Below are 12,984 nucleotides of genomic sequence, written 5' to 3'. Positions count from 1 at the left end.
CAGCCCTGCTTTCCTGACCCCCAGCTTAGGAATGCTGTCTACTATACCAGGCTGTCCTACACTTTCTGCAACTGTAAAATGGGGAAAATTATTATTTTTTCTGACTCCTTGACAAAGATTCTATGAAAATCAAATGAGTAAAAGCATGTGAAATGTTCTCCTATGTGGACTTCCCTGGTGGTGCATTGGTTAAGAATCCGCCTGCCAATGCAGGGGACATGGGTTCGAGCCCTGGTCCAGGAAGATCCCACATGCTGCGGAGCAAGCCTGTGTGCCACAACTACTGAGCCCACGCGCCGTAACTACTAAAGCCCGTGCACCTAGACCCTGAGCTCTGCAACAAGAGACGCCACCGCAGTGAGAAGCCCATGCACCGCAATGAAGAGTAGCCCCCACTCACCTCAACTAGAGAAAGCCCGTGCAGAAACAAAGACCCGATACAGCCAAAAATAAAATAAATTTATAGAAAAAGAAAAAAGTTCTCCTATGTGAATCAGTATGTGAAACTCATTAATATTTCACATTAGTACGTGAAGTATGCACAAGTATGTGAATTAGTTACCATAATATAAATACATGGTTTAAAAATTGGTGGCTGTTATTACACTTTGAAAAACCAGTTATTGATATAAGTCACTTATTCTGGAAGCTCCACACATGCTTCGTGAGAGCGAGGTGTAGTTTCTCCTTCACCTACGTGATTTTCACTGAAAAAGAGGTCTCTAGGGCCCTAGGAGAAACACAGGATACCCAGGACCCTTCTAAAATTTTTTTAAAAATTATTTTCTCATATATTCGCTTCCCAGATTATGAGAAACTCTGTTAGTTTTTGGCTTTGTTTTTCAATTTTATGGGCATTGTAACTAAACAGAACCTGAAGCTAAGAACAAAAGGCTCTGAGTACCTCCACTCTGAGTCGAGTCATTTCCACACAAAGGCTGCTGAAAGGTGCTATTTCAGCTGAACCAGCAGTACGACCCCTTTTCCCTATGGTAAAGAAGTCTAAAGTTAAACATAAACTTACGACATGATCTACCTATTTTTATCCTAGATATTTACCCAGGAGAAAAAAAAAAGCATATGTCCATACAAATACTTATACATAAATGTGCATATCAACTTTCTTTGTAATAGCTCCGAACTGGAAATAATCCAGATGTCCATCAGTAGATGAGTGGATCAGCAATATGTGGTATATCTGTACAGTAGAATAGTACGCAGCAATAAAAAGGAATGGACTGTTGATACATTAAAAAACAGAGATGACTCTCAAAGCAATTATATTGAGTGAAAGAAGCCAGACAAAAGAGAGTACATGCTGCATGGTTCCATTTATATAAAATTCCAGAAAATTCAGATTATAGGAACAAAAAGTAGACCAGTGGTTGCCTAGAGACGGGAGGAAGCAGAGAGCGCAGGGAGAGGGGAATTATAAGAAGGCATGAGGAAACATTTGGGGGTAATGAATATGGTCATTAATTTGACTGCTATGGTTTCACAGGTGTGTACACATATCAAAACTTTATCAAACTGTAGACTTTAATTGCAGTTTGTTGTATATTGATTATATAAAAACTATTTTAAAGAAAAATTTTAGAAAAGAAAAAAAGAAAAACCCTAAACTTTGTTTACAATACTGGGAAGCCCACTTGAAATCGAGCAGGATCCTGCGGGGCCCTTCTGGATACAACAGCCTTTCCTTATCCCCCGTTTCTTGTTTGTAGGAAAAAGGCTTCAGCCTCCTAGACCTTCCCTGAGTTCCACAGGGCAGATTCAAAGTTACTAACTAGGGGAGAGAGGGAATGCAAAAATAAAGGAAAGGCAGTCAAGAAACAATAGTGCAGTGATGGGGCAGGGCCCTGGTTCCTCCTCAAAGGATAAAGGTAACAGTCAGTCTGATATGTATCTCTGAGTCCTACTATAGGAACAAAGGCTCCCACCCAGGTGGAGGATGGTAACTTCATGCTGAGCATAAGCACATGGACTGCTGACTGGTCAGGACTGGAAGGAGATGCTTACTGAGATTGCTGGAACACCACCCTGTTACCTCACCACCAACCAATCAGAAGAAAGTTACATACCTGCAGCCCTACCCCAAAATTTGCCTTTAAAAACACTTCCCTGAAACGCATCTGGGAGTTCAGCTCTTTTGAGCATGATTTGCCCATTCTCCTTGCTTGGCCCTGCAATAAACTTTTCTCTGCTCCGAACTCCAGCGTTTTGGTTTGTTTGGCCTCATCTGCCTCTACATCGGGGACACGAACTTGGGTTCGACAACACATCATGGAAACAAATGATACTTTTTTTGAATTATAAACCTTGAATAGGTCTCCTCCCTCACAACAGACGGCCCACATGACTTCCAGTAACACATCCACAGTTTGCCTTTCAGAAAATCCCCAGAGCATAAGAACCCCTCATTCTCTCCCCTACTCTAGAGGACACAGTGTCTATAGAACAGAATTGATTTTCTCTTTTTAAATGGTACCTCTATGAATTACCACAGTGTGTACATAAAGGCAGATCTCTTGGCAATTAGTTCTCTGGTGTGCTCCCAGCTCTAACCTTTCTTCCTGTGAAATTGCATTGGTGCTCAAATGCTTTAAAGCTGCTGTGTCCAGGAATATTTTTGCCAGTAGCATCTGAGCATAAAAGAGCTTCTAGTGGTCAAAGGAAGGACTCAGAGATATGTTTTCTTGCTAATTGACATAGTTACTGAGCATTATTAGATTTCAGAAATTCTGCTGAAGGTGCTTGTTTTCCACATTTATATGATATTCCCAGTGTGGGAGAAATAACAAGCCAGAAATTTTGCATTATTAAGTTCAGAACATATTTGTATTCATATTACTTGTGGTATGTTTTTAAATGAAATGAATACTTTTAATGAAGCAACTTTATTAAAGGCACAAGGGCTTCCCTGGTGGTGCAGTGGTTAAGAATCCGCCTGCCAATGCAGGGGACATGGGTTTGAGCCCTGGTCCGGGAAGATCCCAAATGCCGGGGAGCAACTAAGCCTGTGTGCCACAACTACTGAGCCTGCACTCGAGCCCGTGAGCCACAACTACTGAAGCCCGTGCACCTAGAGCCCATGCTCTGCAACAAGAGAAGCCACCGCAAGAGAAGCCTGCACACCACAACGAAAAGTAGCCCCCACTCACCACAACTAGAGAAAGCCCGCGCAGCAACGAAGACCCAATGCAGACAAAAATAAATAAATAAATAAATTCATTAAAATTAATTAATTAATTAAGGCACAAGATTACTTTTTACTATTGCTCCTATTCTGCTGGATAGAAGAGCACGCTTGAAGATAAAAGTTAACTCTCACAAAATCTCTTAAAGGAGGAGAGTGTAGGAAGAAAAAGGAAAGTCCCAAAAAAGTCAATGTTGAAGTGAAAGGCTCATGGATCAGGGGTCTGAAGGACTGAGTTTGAGCCTTAGTTTTGCCATTAATTAACTGAAACCTTGGGCAATTGAGTTATCCTCACTGGGACATGGATTCCTCACTTGTTGAATAGAAGATTATACCAAATGTTTCAAAGATGCTTTTCAGCTCTTCACTAAAAATCAGTACCTTCCTTGTGGCATAAAATGGGACAGGGAGAAAAGTCACCCTGTCTTTAACTGTAGGTCCCTTTTAGTTATACCACTGTAGAAGTCTGTAAGTTTTCCTCTCCTTAGACCGACAGGAAGTATCCTCTCTAACTTATGTTTCTAGAGTAAGGTGCTTACGCCATTTAGTACCATGCGTTAGAAATTATTTATATAAATATCTCTTTATGTTGTCACAAATATAATTCTCCTGTTAATAAACACTCTGGCAATACCTAATTCCGTGTAGTACCTAATTCTGCCCCTTAGTTATAGTTGCGGTGATTCAGGACAAGCATCCACATTGCACTGACAAGATGAAGTTTACTATAGGAATAGTAAAATAAATATGATAAACTTCTATTAAACAACATTAGCTCAGCAGATGCTTTCATTAGATGATTTTAAGTTTGAAACAGTATCATTGTCTTGGCAATTTGGAAACAGTGGATGACACGTCAATGCCTGGAGCTTGGAATTAATTTTTTTTCCCCTGTGGTATGTGGTGTTTGTATATGTGTGCTGCAGAGAATCTAAAAGATTTATACAGTCTAGCCTGTTTTTATTCCTATGACCCATTATAATGTAAAATGTCTTTATTTTCAGTGCCATATTATTTAGTTTTGGCCATTAGTGTTACAGATATAATTTCTTTTTTCTCAATGGAATAGTAAAAACATTTCTCTGCGTACCATGACTAACATAAAATTAGAGAAAATGCTAGAAAAGTGATCATAGATTGTCCTGAAGTGACAGCCAGAAAACATTCATCCCCAAAGTGTTATAACAGCCATCAGAAGGCAATGAAAGAATTTTAGTGGACACTCATAATTGACCATTTCGTCCTAAGAATCTCTAAGGTAATAATCACTAGGTTTTTCAGAATCTTTCTCTCTATCTCTTTCTCCATTTCCCCCTCCCTTCCTTCCTTCATTCTTTCCTTCCTTCCTTCCTTTTTCTTATTGTTAGTCTTAGGAAATCTTTTAAAATTTCAATTCTATATGATTATTTTCTAGAACTGCACATATAAGAATTTGCTGTACAAAGGAATTTGAAACAGTGCCCCAGTTTTCCCCTCAGGTGGTCTGTGCTCTCCTGTTGGCCCTCAGTTTCTTTCTGGCATTGTTACTTATTGAGCCCGTATGCTGGGCCTTGGCAAACCCTGCCTTTTGTTTATTGTTTAAACAAACTTTCTTTGACAGCAGCACATGTAAAACAAGACTTCAGAATTTAATTTATTCCAGTGTAATGAGGCCGCCAAGAAGAGATCAAGGTAAAAGTCAACCTTCCTATTTTTAAAACTGAGCCCATAACAGCTTGGCTTGCTCTCCAATCTTCTCTGAAGCCTCCTCCCTCTGGTAGGCATCTTCCACTCCATCCATACTAAACCACTTATAGCGCCCATCAAATACCTCTTTCCTCCATGCCTTTGTACGTGCACACGTCCTGCGCCCATCAAATGCCTCTTTCCTCCATGCCTTTGTACGTGCACATCTCCTGTTTGAAATGCCATTCTCCTCTCCCAGGTAGCTCTAACTTGTCCTCCAAGACTTGATTTAAGGCTTCCCCTCTGGGAAGTCTAAGTCCTTTCCCAAAACCCACCACCAGCTCCAGCCAGGAAAGGATGTGTGGGCTTGCTCTGTGTTCCCATTTTACAGCTAAGAAAATCGCAGTCCTTCTCTCCCTGAATTACAGTTATCTCTGAACATCTGTATCTTCCAAACAGACAGTGATCTTCTTTATATCTGGGATTGTTTGTTCACTGTCTCATCTCCAGATCTAGCCACACATTTGATCCTTAGTAGTTACCCAGTCAGTTTTAGATGAATGAATGAATAAATGAATGATCTACCCAATGAATGCAGAGTTTTAACCTGGAGTAGAAGATTCTGAGGGCACATGAGAGGGGTCTAGATATCCTGAGGTACTGACATTATCCTAATAATAGCTAATCTTTATTTATTGCTTAATAAGTGCCATGTTATGTTCCAAGTTTTTTATGTGGATCATATAAATTACTCCTGGCCAAAACCCAATATGGTAGTACTATTACTAGCCTCATTTTGCACATGGAAAATCTGAGGCCCAGAGAAGTCAGGTAAACCTCACAGACTTGGGCAGCAGAACAGGGTGAAGCCAGGTTTCAAGCCAGAGGTTTGACCCCAGAGCCCACACTCTTAACTACTAGTACAAGGTACCTACCCATGCTGCTACTGTAGAAGAAGGAAGACACTATTATCAGCATCTGAGCACAAAGCTGACATATATTGTTAACTCAGTAACTGTCTCTATGATGATTTGCTCTGAGTGACCTACAGGCTGGAATTCTGTTGAATGGTCTTAGCTATTAACTCAACAGAAAAAAATAATTTTTTTTAACAATTAGAGCTATCCGACAATGGAATAGGCTAGCTCTGAAGCCACTCATCTGTAAAACTATTTACGCAGAGACCGGGCTACTACTAAGTGGGGGATTTCAGATCTGGAATTCATACGTATCAGAAGGATTAGGCACTGCACTGGTAAGTTGTCCGCATTGATGCCACTGGAGTTACGCTTTGGTCAAGCCATACACGCAGAGATACAGTGACTATTGTATAGAACTTGGCCAAATGAGGTCAGTGAACTCTTTCAAAACTAAGACACCATTCAGGCCCAACCCAAGAATTTTCTAACAGTAGAGATGGACGTAAAACACTGTGGAAAGCAGGTGGAGTAAAAGGATAGAAGACATATCTGCCTCATTGTCAAGTGACAGTGTCTGTATCATTTAATCTTTCAGAGCCTCAGTTTCTTCAGCTATTGGATGGGGGTAATAATCGCTCTCTTACTTTCAAAATGTGGGGATCAAAGAAAATTTTTGAAAGTGGGAGAAAGTGATATAAATATAAATTGTCATGAAGGAGATATGAAAGAGATGTAAAGTTATGAGGCAACTATAAGTTAAAGTCAGGTATATACACACTTCTTCCGCCTATAATTACCATCAGCTCTCTTAAAAATTTTCCAGCATGATTCAGGTATCTTTGTCAAAAATGTTGCCCTCTCATGGCCTGAATACGTTGGTTTACCTCATATGAACTGGTACCTCTTCCTGGATGATATTTTCTGTGTCTTAGCCCTTATACCATAAATACAGTATATAAGCAGCCCTGACTATTTAAAATTCTTAAGTTGCCGAGGTCAGAGACACCTTAGGAATTTTAAGGCTGGTAGCTGGAGAATCATCCTCTTTCTCTTTGCTGTATAGATAGCATCCACTGAACATACACAGTAACTGCTTTTGTTTGATAGTTATACCTGCAGGAGCATCTGTATGTGCAGATCTGGACTGTGGTTTAATCTCAGGGGCAGGCAGCCTTGGTCAAAGGAAGAAAAATTCTGATCCTCCGGTTACAGAATTGCCCTTGGTGAAAAGCACACTCTATACACCAATCAGACAAATTGTCAAATGATTTGTAATGGAATTAAAGAACAAAGTAGTGCCAGAATACATGAAAAGGGATAAAGGAAAAACGAAACTAAAAGAAGAAAAGAATAATAGGAAGAAGTGAAATAAGAAGATAGAGAAACTCAAGGAGAAAGAAGACAACAGAATGAGAACAGTAAAACAAACAAAACAACCCATAAAGAGATGAAGAAAAGAACAAGTCTTCAGTACCTGTTTTACTGGTCCGTTGAAGGGGTCCCCTGAACCCTGCTGTTCTCTCGATTTTCAGAGATGGATTAGCAAAATATAAAGTGAGCATAAAGTTGCTAACTGTGTTGGTACAGAGTCACCTTGGACCTCATCAGCATTGCTAAACATCACCCGTAACCTTTCCATTATCACTGAGGGTCTGCTCAGCACCAGGCCCAACTGCTCCAATAATTTCAATTACTTTCCCCGACAAATTTTATGTTTCATGTATTTTAGTGGCCTGATAATTATGATTTCTCTCATTTCTCGCTATCGAGCTTAATGGGTTCCAGCAAGAGTGTACAGTTTCAGAAATGAAGTTCCACTTGAATTCACAAGTTATTATCTACTTTCATTAATGGAATTGGAAAAAAGAGAGTGGAAAAGAGATAAAGAATGAGGAAGAAGGAAAAGATGAGTGAGCAGGAACAGGGGGAAAAAAGAAGAAAACGAACAGCCAGGATCAAAGAAAAAGAAAATCAGCCATATGTGAAAGGAAAAGTCAGGCTGAGTATACAGAGAAAGTAGAAAGGAAAGTACACAGACAAACTTTTTGAAAAAATATGAAAAGCACCAAACAGATTACTTCCATTATTAGGCACATGACTCATAAAGCAGCATAGGGTGTTGGAAAATTCTCAGGCTTTGTAGCTAGACCACAATGGGTTTGAGGAACCTGGTTCTTTTGTTTACTAGCTCTGCGGTCAAAAGCATGTTACTTGACCTTGCTGAGATTCATCTGTCTTCTTCTCTGTATGGATAAGAACATTGACTCTATGGACTAATTCCCTTTCCTCTTTCTTAATCCCTCTTCCATGTGTGTGTGTGAGTGTGTGTGTGTGTGTGTGTATCAAATTATTTTAATGGAATGACGATTATGTACAAGAAACTGTGCTGGTGCAGGGAGATGGGCTTTCTGAGAGGCTGCAGAGCTGAAGGCGGAGATATATGTAGAACTTAGGTGACCTGGGCACTGACAAAACTCTCCTCCCACATGGGAGGCTATGATTCAGCTCCCGCTGTCTGGCGTAAGAAATGGAACTGTCCAAATCTGAAGACACTCTCATCAGTGGAAGCCCTAGTAAAAAAGATTATTTGCATCAGTTCTATGTGATGATTATGTAAGCCCCAGGAGGAAAGGATTGTGACGCAGCAAGGCATCAAGGGTTCGGATCCATTAAGACTTTGTGTCACCGGCAGCTGTGTGAATTCTGATTTGGGGCCAAATAATTGGTAACATACTCCGACCTTATAGTTGGGTTATGCATGTCATCTCTTACAACCAACATTTAATCCATCTGAAGAGGTATAGCTGGGAAAAGTAAGAGATAGAAAAATGAAGAAGACGTAACTCTTGACTTCAAGAAGCTAATAATGCAGTAGGGGACATAGAATAAATACACAAATAAGTGTAACAGAAAATGAATATGATAAGTCGTATAAAGTGTCACATTGGATCATACAGGTTTGAGAAGGAAAATGTTATATATTTTATAAAAGATTATCTTTTAATAAAAGCCCAAGTTTTAAGCCAAAGGAATGAAACTCTAGTTTTACAATTTAAGCATCAATGAACTACTTGGGAAAATAAAGGAGGATTACAGACTACTTTCCTATTTCCATGAAAATACATCACATAGATGGCAACGACTGAGTCCTGTACTGCAGGCACTCGATGGGATAAAATGAGAAAATTTAGAAAGAAATTCCCCCCAAAAAACTGGAATTAAAACATTTTAAAGATAACAAAAAGCAGCTGTAGTGAAAAATTAAAAACAACCATAAAACCCCCTACCATATATGGAAATAGCTGAAGTGATGATTCATATAAAATGCCTCTACTATGTATTCTGCAACTGAAAAGGTTAACGGTTTTCTCTAATAATCCTAATAGAGGCCACTGAATGATGGCTTATCTTCTTCAGTTCCATTAAAATGAAGTAAAAATGGATGCTCTTAATGTGGACTGAAAGAAAAGAACTAATTAACCTGACAATGTGCTCCTCTTTCACCAGGTACCTTTCTGCAAAGGCAACTAAAACTAAAGACAACTGGACATTTTTTAAGGTTATCTATACTTTTCTGTGAATACATTAAAAAAAAATTGTCTGGGAGGTATCTGGTCAATATTGATTGACACAGTCCTATATCAGCTTTTGCTTACAGAAAAAGCATACACCCACTGGAGAACCGTGAGCCTACCTGCCCCACTCCAGGAACAGTGTGTGGCACGTGAGATACAAAGACAAGTGAGGAAATCTTTCTCTCAAAGCACCAGTACTTTATTTGGAGAAACAAACACATACAAAAATAATTACAGCCTCTGAGAGAGGCAAGTGCAAAGGACTATGATCGCTGGTGGGGGAGAGGTGACAACTAAGAGAGTGGCAGGAGGGTGGAAGCTTCATGAATATGTCAAATTTCAACCTGGCCTTCAGAAATCCCAGGAGCTTGCCTGGTGGTGAAAGGAAGGGAAGGGGTTTGTTCACACGTCAAGAAGGGTCTACACAAGTCCCTGTTTGCAAGGGTCATTAGGGATTCAGGCAGGTGCTGTTTGTCCTACAACCTGCTTATTGACTATGTCCAAGTTACAACTTGCCAAAGAACGTTAGTGGTCCACAGAGGGCTTTGGCAGTAATTAAAAAAAAAAAAAAAAAAAATCAAAACGAGTGCCACCTCTAGGGATTTAGCTTCTTTGGGTCACAAGTCTGTTTTATCTCAGCAGGATCACATTGGGCCCAAATGAAGAGATTTGACATTGTCCTTCTAGTCTCATTATCTTTGAAAAGGGCCTTCCTTGCCTCAGTTAATCATGACAGAGAATGTGAGAATATAGATGGTGAATTGAGGGGACATAAGGGAACCCGGGCTTCCTGTGCTCTGAAATCACCAGCCAATGCATTGCAGCTTCTTATGGAGGCTGGGGCCCAAAAACTCAATTAGCAACCATGAATCCAGAACCTCAGAGGCAGGTCTCAGGTTCCCTGGACTTATTTGAGCTACTAAGCATCCTGCTTTGGTTTCTATCATGTCAACTTACTTTCCTCATCCAAGGGTCAGCTAGAATAATAATACACACAGAAATCTTGCAAAGTCAAATCTTATATTTTAATTCAAAGATTCCATGGCCTATTAAAATGACTCCTAATGTACTTTGAAGAATAAAACCTTCCTTACCTTTTCACCTCTAGAGTTCAGAACATTAACAAAGAATTTCTTTCCTCCTACTTTTTGGAAGTTATTCTGTGTTTCTTGAACCATGTCAATTTTGGAAAATCTCTACCTATTCATATCTCTGAGTATGAACAATGTGAAAAATCCCATGTTGGCTAGAAATTTTTTCTTTCTTTCTTTCTTTCTTTTTTTTTTTTTAAAGACCATGGAACTAGTGGCTTCCTGGGAGCAAATATAATTTTTGAAATAAAATATGGGCTAAAGTGGTCTTTTAACCTTTAGAGTTAGATCTTCAATGTTCTTCATATCTTGGTATCATACTCAAAGTTTTGTGGATATTCTTAATAAGCATCTGTTGAAAATCAGACTCCCAATAAGGCCCAAGAGGGAGGGGATATGTGTATGCATCTGACTGATTCACTTTATTGTACAGCAGAAACTAACACAACATTGTAAAGCAATTATACTCCAATTTAAAAAAAAAAGCTAACGGAAATAGGAGTGATGGAGCAGAAGGACAAAAGGTGTAAAAGATGTTTCATAAAAGGTTGGTGGGATTTATATGCCCCCATTATCTACCCCAGCCCATGGTCCTGATCCTAATTGAGCCAGTAAATTATTTAGCAATATGATTTGTCATGTGAAATAATATTTGGATCACTTATTAAAGACCCATTTTATGTCAGACGGCTTACATAATCTAAGTCTAATTTTTGCAAACATACTTATAATTGAGAAAACCATTTCAGCAAGCTCAAGAGACTTACCTAGGGTTACAGATTCAAGTTAATGCGGAGAGAGGATCTGAACGTATGTAATCCGAATCCCAAACCAAGTGTTTTCCCCTTTTCTGCTAAATCCTATTTATAAGACTTGTGATGGTCAGAAGAATGCAGAGTCCATCTATTTCTTCCAGCTAAGTAGCTCTGGTCAGGTTGTCTAACCATTCTTTTTTTTTTCCATAAAGACACACATTTTTAAAAGAAACATTAAAATGCCATTTCTATCTTCTGACTTTAAAGGGGGGTCTTAATAATATCTGTGTTGTAAAAGAAGGAGGAACAGATCTGCCTGAAAGTGGTTGAGCTGTAAGGAGGGACACTGAATGGGGGGAGAGGATTCTGTTGCAGAAGTTTGGAAAACGAAGTCTGAGTCAGAGATGTCTCTATCACACTTGTCCGACAGAAATACGACGCAAGCCACACGCTTAGGTTTAAATATCCTAACAGTCATGTTTAAAAATGTAAAAATAAACAGGTGGTTTTAATTTTAAGAAGATACGCAATCCAGTGTATCTAAAGGATTACCATTTTAAGATATAATCAACACGAAACATTCACGATCTGTTTTACATTCTTTTTGTATATGAAGTTTTAAAAATGTCTAGTATATGCCTTACACTTGGAGCACATCTTTATTTAGAAAGCCTCGTTTCAAGTGCTCTAAAGCAACCTGTGGTCAGAGCTGACCACACTGCACAGCAGAATTCTAGTAGCTTAAGAAGAAAGAGAAGGTGATCAAAAGGAGTTTACATGCGGGTCCCAGCGGCTCGGGCGGCGGGAGCAGCGGCAGCGGCCAGGCAGCCCAGCTTCGAGAAGGCTCTGCGCCCGCAGGCACCCGGCCCGCGCCCGCCCCGCCGCCACGATGCCCAAGAGGAAGGTCAGCTCCGCCGAGGGGGCGGCGAAGGAGGAGCCCAAGAGGAGGTCGGCGAGGTTGTCAGCTAAACCGGCTCCTGCAGAAGTGGAAACGAAGCCAAAAAAGGCGGCAGGAAAGGTTAAATCTTCCGACAAAAAAAGTGCAAACAGAAGGGAAAAGGGGAGCAAAGGGAAAACAGGCTGAAGTGGCTAACCAAGACACTAAGACAGACTCACCTGCAGAAAATGGAGAAACGAGGAGAGCGCAGCTTCTGATGAAGCAGGAGGGAAAGAAGCCAAGTCTGATTAATATCACACACCTGGTCCTATCAGGGGTCCCTGTCTCCCTCCTTGTACAATCCAGAGGAATATTTTTATCAACTATTTTGTAAATGCAGGTTTTTTAGTAGCTCTAGAAACATTTTTTAAAAGGAGGGAATCCCACCTCATTCCATTTTTTTTAAGTGTAAGCGCTCTTTTTTAAGAGGTGAAATCATTTGTTGGTTGTTTATTTTTTGGTACAATCAGAAAATAGTGGGGTATTGAATATGGGAGGCTTTGATTGTCTTGGGTGTCAGCTTAACCTTCCACAGATGGGGGGTAGCTTTTCTATCCTATAATACAAAGCATACCAAATGGCAGTTTGGAGTCAGCTGTGCATTTAATGTCTTAAACGCTTTAAATTACTTCTCTTCCCATGTTGTTTTTGGTAGAATTGTTTCCTAAAGCAAACCACTCACCCCTTGATCTTGGCTCTCCTGGGCAGAACTGCGTGCACTCTGTAACATCTTTGGTAATGGTAGTCCAGTTCTTCTCGTAAAACTGTTAATGTGCTGTGGACGACTGACATTTGAGTATGTAGTGTATGTGATATTAAATTGTGAATTAGTGGGACCTAACGAT

The 12,984-nt window shown here is 40.0% G+C and overlaps 1 pseudogene; it reads left to right on the top strand.

Moving 5' to 3' along the window:
* Window positions 1-12,091: 12,091 nt before the first annotated feature.
* Window positions 12,092-12,391, top strand: LOC136122890 (non-histone chromosomal protein HMG-14 pseudogene; annotated as a pseudogene).
* The last annotated feature ends 593 nt before the right edge of the window (window positions 12,392-12,984 follow it).

This window comes from Phocoena phocoena, chromosome 4 (assembly GCF_963924675.1).
Source record: "Phocoena phocoena chromosome 4, mPhoPho1.1, whole genome shotgun sequence".
Taxonomy (NCBI): domain Eukaryota; kingdom Metazoa; phylum Chordata; class Mammalia; order Artiodactyla; family Phocoenidae; genus Phocoena; species Phocoena phocoena.
This window is presented reverse-complemented; position numbering and strand designations above follow the sequence as displayed.